The sequence below is a fragment of the Crocodylus siamensis genome, chromosome 4, assembly GCF_052110815.1.
Source record: "Crocodylus siamensis isolate JL-2025a chromosome 4, ASM5211081v1, whole genome shotgun sequence".
In the NCBI taxonomy this organism is placed as follows: domain Eukaryota; kingdom Metazoa; phylum Chordata; order Crocodylia; family Crocodylidae; genus Crocodylus; species Crocodylus siamensis.
In genome coordinates this window covers 20359121-20365120 of record NC_143398.1, presented here as the reverse complement: position 1 = coordinate 20365120, position 6000 = coordinate 20359121, and the positions used below count along the sequence as shown (strand labels likewise).

General features: G+C 40.2%; 1 long non-coding RNA gene across 1 annotated transcript in view; it reads left to right on the top strand.

The window, feature by feature from the left end:
* Positions 1-202: 202 nt before the first annotated feature.
* Positions 203-6000, top strand: part of LOC149865528 (uncharacterized) — a 28986-nt gene continuing 23188 nt past the window's right edge. Inside the window, exons 1-4 of the long non-coding RNA XR_016442152.1 lie at positions 203-306; positions 4176-4295; positions 4954-5015; positions 5746-5816. This is a non-coding gene — a long non-coding RNA (uncharacterized LOC149865528). The remainder of the gene's footprint in view (positions 307-4175; positions 4296-4953; positions 5016-5745; positions 5817-6000) is intronic.

Below are 6000 nucleotides of genomic sequence, written 5' to 3'. Positions count from 1 at the left end.
CAGGAAAAGAAAAGTGTTGAAGGAGTGGGGCTATGGATTAGTCAATGCCAAAAGTAATGAGCTCCAGATGTCAAATGAACCCTATAGATATGCAATGGGAAGCAGATGGTGTGTTTCAATACATTCTGAGTTATGAAAAATAGGCTTTTATTTTTTAACAGATTGCAAAAATCTGGAGCAAAATCTCAACAAGTAGATAAATCGCCTGCCTGGATTGTCTGTCGCTAGAGGCATTAGAAAAGATTAGGCCTCCTCAGAAGAGGAAATGAAGTTGCTGCAGATATCTTGATGGTCTCCAGTGAAACAGTGAGTACAGTTCAGAATGGGTCCCATGACTTAAGGCTTATCTGTGCTTGAAAGAAGACCCAAGAAGCAAACTATGCTTAAACATTATTTCTTGCCTGAGGGGGTCTATGACTTCATCATCTTGGTGGCTCTCACTGCCTCCGACACTCTTCCATCTGTTCCCACTGCCGGGGCCCAGTTAATATTGTGCTGGTGATGGGTTTTTGGTGGGGTGAAGTACAGGTACTCTGTAAAGGCTTCTGAAGTGATTTGTCTTGATTGTTGAGCCATTCATTAACACTAGAATGGGCTCCTTTATTACATATCATAAACAAGTAATGTTTCACCCTTTCTCAGATGTTTATTAATGTCTGTTGGTGAACTGCACAGCCTGTCAGATGGCTAGTGAATACCACTGACACAGCCAGCAAATTGCAAGGAAATGCCATTCTGTTTGGAGCAGCATTATCTAAGTTAAAGCCATAACCACTTTTTTGATCCCTTTTAATTAAGATCTCTCTGTCTCATTAGTGTAACTAAGCCAGGGACATTAGCCAGCCTCTCCTTGCTAGACAAAGACTGCTGTAGAGTTGTTGCATAAATTGAGAATCCTCCTCGAAATTAAGATCTCAATAATATTAATAGAAATACTTAGAATGACTTCTCTTTGTCTTGTCTTTTCTGCTAAAGAAGAGTTGAAGGCACATTGTTTAGCTTCTGAGATGAACTTTCTTAAAGATGTCTCTCATGGCTTGGTCCATAACAAAAGGGCCCAAGTCCTAAAGTTATCTCTGGACCAGCCTTTCTGAAAGCTTGGGAAAATTCAGAGTATTGAGATTTCTATTATGGATACAATCCAGTCCCTAAAACTACTGTTTTTGCTCATGGCAATATGTCATTGTAAAGTCAGTGGGCCAAAGCAGTAAAGTATCCATGTTATGGTATCTTACAGCATCCATTGTTGCTGATAAGATTGTACAAGAGATGTAGAGCTGTTATTTTGAATGACGTTACTTTGGCTGCTCAGATCCTGGTCTCTCTCTCTTCACATGTTAGAGCAGCATATCTCCATTTGTGTAGATAGTTATTCCTAATTTACAGCAGCATAAGGGAAGCAAGAGTCAAGCTACTCTATCTTTTGCATGTGATATCACCTTAATAATTCCAGTGGCTTAAATGGCTTCTCCATAACTGACTTTACATGCTTTAACAACACAGTAAGCTGTCACTTGCACTCAGATATATCCATTACCATTCAAATATTCACATTAAAAGCACTTCCCTGTGACCAGAGTTTGATTTTGTAGGATTTATGTTTGATCCATTTTGTAGTTCAGCTTGCACAATTTCTTCCAGCTGGAGTCTTTCATTTCTACTGTCCAAGGTCAAGGCGGCTGACTTGGTCTCCCATGCATTTCGCAAGTGTCACTGGAGAGAAATATAGGGAGAAGAAGGATTTTTCCATGTCCTATAGCTTCTTACTGATTGGAGAATGAGGTTCTTAGGCCAAATTATATTCGCAGTCTCACCAAAGCCATTGCATCAATTGACATTTATGAGGAATGAAAGCATATCTTGGGTTTGATTCTCCTCTTGCACTATTGGTCTTGAGTATAGGTACAGTAGAGTTAAATGAGGTTAATCAGTCTACAGCTGTAATTGGAGATAACTGGAAACCACTTATTAATGGGGGAAAAAAACGTGAAATCTCCTTTTGATAGAGGTTTTTTTTGACCAGTTGTATGTTCAAGAGAGAGGTTGAGACAGGTCTTCTGTCATTAATTCACAGGGCCAGGAGCAGACTGAGATCTCACTTATGCCAATATAAATGAGTTTTTGCTTCAGTGATGTCAGTGGTTTAAATCAGATTGAAAGCAGAGACCCAGGCTTTGAGAAGGAACGTTAGGTCAGCCCACACTGCTTTATACTTTAATAAATCACATATATGTGAGGAGACCAGAGCAACAAAATTACAGTCTGCTTCTTGAATTCCCTAAATCTGGAGGAGGTTATGACCAAAAAGACTGCACATTCCTAGTAAATGAGCTAGGGAAATCATGTAGCTCTTTGGGGAATGGCTTTAATTGAAGAGTCACATTCCTTGTCCTTCATGTAAATAAATCATCACACTGGCATTTGGTGGATGTCCTTTTTTTTTCTAGCTGGAGGCCTATGCAAATTCAGAGTGATACACTAAAGATTAAAAACAACTCAGTGAGAGCAACTCTTATAGTAACATGTTGTTAACTTTGTGTTTAAAATACATCTGAGGATATTTTGTGTGAAGGGAATTTTGTTCCATGCCTAACTGACCTTGATTGAAGTGTGTGTGTGTATACAGCTGATTGAAGCATGAGGTGGTGCCTTACGTGAAAATTAGTCATCCATAAAACTGATGGAAAACATAGTAGATTACTACCCTCAAATGTTTTATGAAGGCATAAAGCAGAAAACATGGCCCTGCTAGGACTGAACCACATTACCCTATATTAAGAGCACTGTTAATACAGTAAACAACCGATCCATTATTCCTGCTCTATTTAAGGAAGAGTAAATCTCCAGTGGCATGAAGCAAACCAATGGAGGTGAAATCGGCCGTGCTAGCTGTGCTAAGAATATCCTAATGAAATACTCTGCAGTGAATATGGAATTGCATTTTAAAATGAAGTTAGTGACAAAAATGTCATTGTGGTTCCCATTCTGCCCCAAGTTAATGCCAAAATTTCTGTTGACATCAGACCCTTAAGATACACAACAGTTAACATACCTGTAAACCTTGCATTTGAAAACAAAATGTGTAACTTTTTCTCCTAGCTCTTGGGAAAACAAATTTGGATGTCTTAAGAAAATTCTTATGATGTGAAGAAAAACTCTTGTTGTTATTCACTGCAGTGGTTGCTAATGTACATTAGCAACCCAAATGTTGGGTACCATACAAAAAAAATCTAGGCATACAATCGCTGCCCAGCTGAGCTGGTAGCCTAGGGGAACAAGCAGCAGAGTGAAAGTTGAAGAAGGAGAAAATGTACAAGCTACTTTTCTTTAAAAAGCTGGGGGAGTCAGCTGCCCCCTTTTCAAAATGAATGGAAAGTAAATCTGCATGACTGCCATTCCCTGCAGACATGAAGGAAGACTTCTAAGCTTCCACATTACTTTCCATTATGTTGAGGACATTGCTTATGAAATACCAGTCCACAACTTCACAGCCATATTGGTGAGCAGCTGCGCTCTAGACCTGGATGTAACTGCAATGTGCACTTCTGCGCTAGGGAGCGACATTCCTACAGAACACCTCGCAGAAATCCCCTGGCATGGGACATGTCTTTGCAACACCCTCAGTGAAGGGCTGTGTCACACTAGAGCCCTCCACAGGAGGAAAATGATGAACAATGCCACATTATGCCATTTCTTTGTATACTTCATGGGCTCCTATACACGTGCAGGGAGCCTGCTCCGATGGGTGTAATTCCAGTGCGTCAGAACAGACTCGATTAATTGTAGAAATTAATGCGCTGCAGCAGCCTCCAGCATCACATGTATCAGTGCCCCAGTGCTGAAGAGTGGCGGCGGGGTGCTTTAAACTAAAGCTCATTTGACAAGCTTTAGTTCAAATCGCTCTGCTGCCATTTTCAGTGTGGGGACACTAATACACTTGATGGTCACTAACACACTTGATGTTTCCCCTCAAGGAGAGATTATTTTGTCTGTTAGTTTTGGTACATCACTTGAATGAAGGAAGGCACTCTATGGCTATTCTTCTGCTGTTCAACAGAGGAAGGCAGAGCTCCTCTAGAGCTTCAGGTCCCAGGGCTACACTGGTGTACTTCAGGAGAAATCCCATTGAATTGAATGGAGTTATGGCTAATATACATTTTTATTACTGGCACCAGATTCCTGGCCAGAGGGAGAGCGAGCCATAGAGCTTGTAGGAGGACAACCAATGACACTGAAGAAAGGACCAAGAGCCCCATTCAGAGCCAAGCAAAAAAAGACTCATGTTGGAGAGAGAAGTATAATGGTTATTTGGAAATGCAAAGTTCTGTTAGTAGTGATCGGTCACCAGGTTTGATAATACTGGTATACAATGAATAAATGCACTAACAACAAAAAACTTTATTGTCAATCAATAGGTAATCTCTACAGTTTCTTGGTTCCTCTCGGTCCCTCAGTTAAGTAGGGAGTTACTATCTCCAAATTACTAACTGCTTCAGTCTCCTTTGTCAGGAAGTATCTTTAAATTACAACTTCTGTCACTGCATCTTCCCTCCTAACAAAAAGTACACAAATCAATTAATACAAAAATCAGATAACACCCATCTACAGAGGAGAGATTACCACCACTGCACTCCAGAGTGAGTCTTTACCATTCACTTTCCTATTCCCCCTTTTCTGAAACCCCTAACAAATCCCCATGAGTCTTTCAGGAGGTTTTGCTTCCTTAACAGACCAACGAAGTATCAGATTCAGCTTTTGTCGCTTTTTTTACTTCGGAAGCTGACAATGCATCTCTTTCACTGGTATATTTGCTCCTGAATAACCAGATATTCTGATGTTTGCTGAACTCACTTTTGTTCTGTTTTAATTTTCTATATTCATACGCTGGTAAAATATTCATCTGAACTCCCGTGTCCAATGTAAATGAAACCATTGTTCCTTGTATTTCCACAGGTAAAATCCAGTCTCCCGTGGGAATTTTGCTTGATTCTACCATATCTACATAAATTCTCTTGGTATGCTGTCAACAGTATGCACTTGACATTTTTGTGTTTAGGATCTGCAGCACCTTGCAAAATGGTTCCTTTTATTACACTTAAAGCCACTTTCTAAATGCAACACAACATTTGAAGCCATGTTACCACACTTGGCACGCATCTGCTTATTTACTCTTTTTCCCTTCGCATTCTTACCAATGGAAGTTTCCACTCGGTAAAATGGCTTACCACTGGAAAATTCCACCTTGTGAGTGGGTTTTTTCTGGGTATGTTCTTTCATGCCAACCACACGGACAGCTCCTCTTGGTGTATTTAACTCTGCAGTCTGGGAAATCACAGCTTGTGCTGCCCTGCATATTTGGACAGTTTTTTCTAGGGCCAAGTCTCCCTTATGCACTAGCCTTTCTTGTAATGCTGTGTCTACAATGCCACTGATACTCCTATCTCTAATCAGAGTCTGCAAGTTCCCAAAAGCGCAATTCTTACTCAGGCTTTTCAGTTTGGTAACATAATGATCTATACCTTTTTTTTTTCTCTTGTGTCTTAACATAAAAAATCTGTATCTTTTAAAGATCTCACTCTTTTTTGGCATACAGTACTCCTCAAATTGAGACAGTATGACACTTACCTGCATATTTTGGCCTTTTTCAAAGGTAAAGGGGTAATAAACAGCTAGTGCTTTGTCCCCCACAATATACAAGAAGATTAAGGATTTGACGATGTAATTTTTTTTCTTCTGCTCTTTTAGCTGCTCAGTGCCACTCACACCTCAATCTGAATGCTCTCCAATTCTCTGCTGTATTGCCTGACATCAGAAAGGTGGGTGAAGATTATACATCTTCAATAACTAACTGTCGTTTAACTAAGACCTGTTCTTCCTCATGACTGCGTTGTTCCTTTTGCTCTGTTTCTAGCTTCTTCAGTGGGGATCTCAAATTCTTTGCAGTCCTTTGTCACTTGCTACCTCTGACACCATGCAGTGATCGCTGGGTTCATACACTGA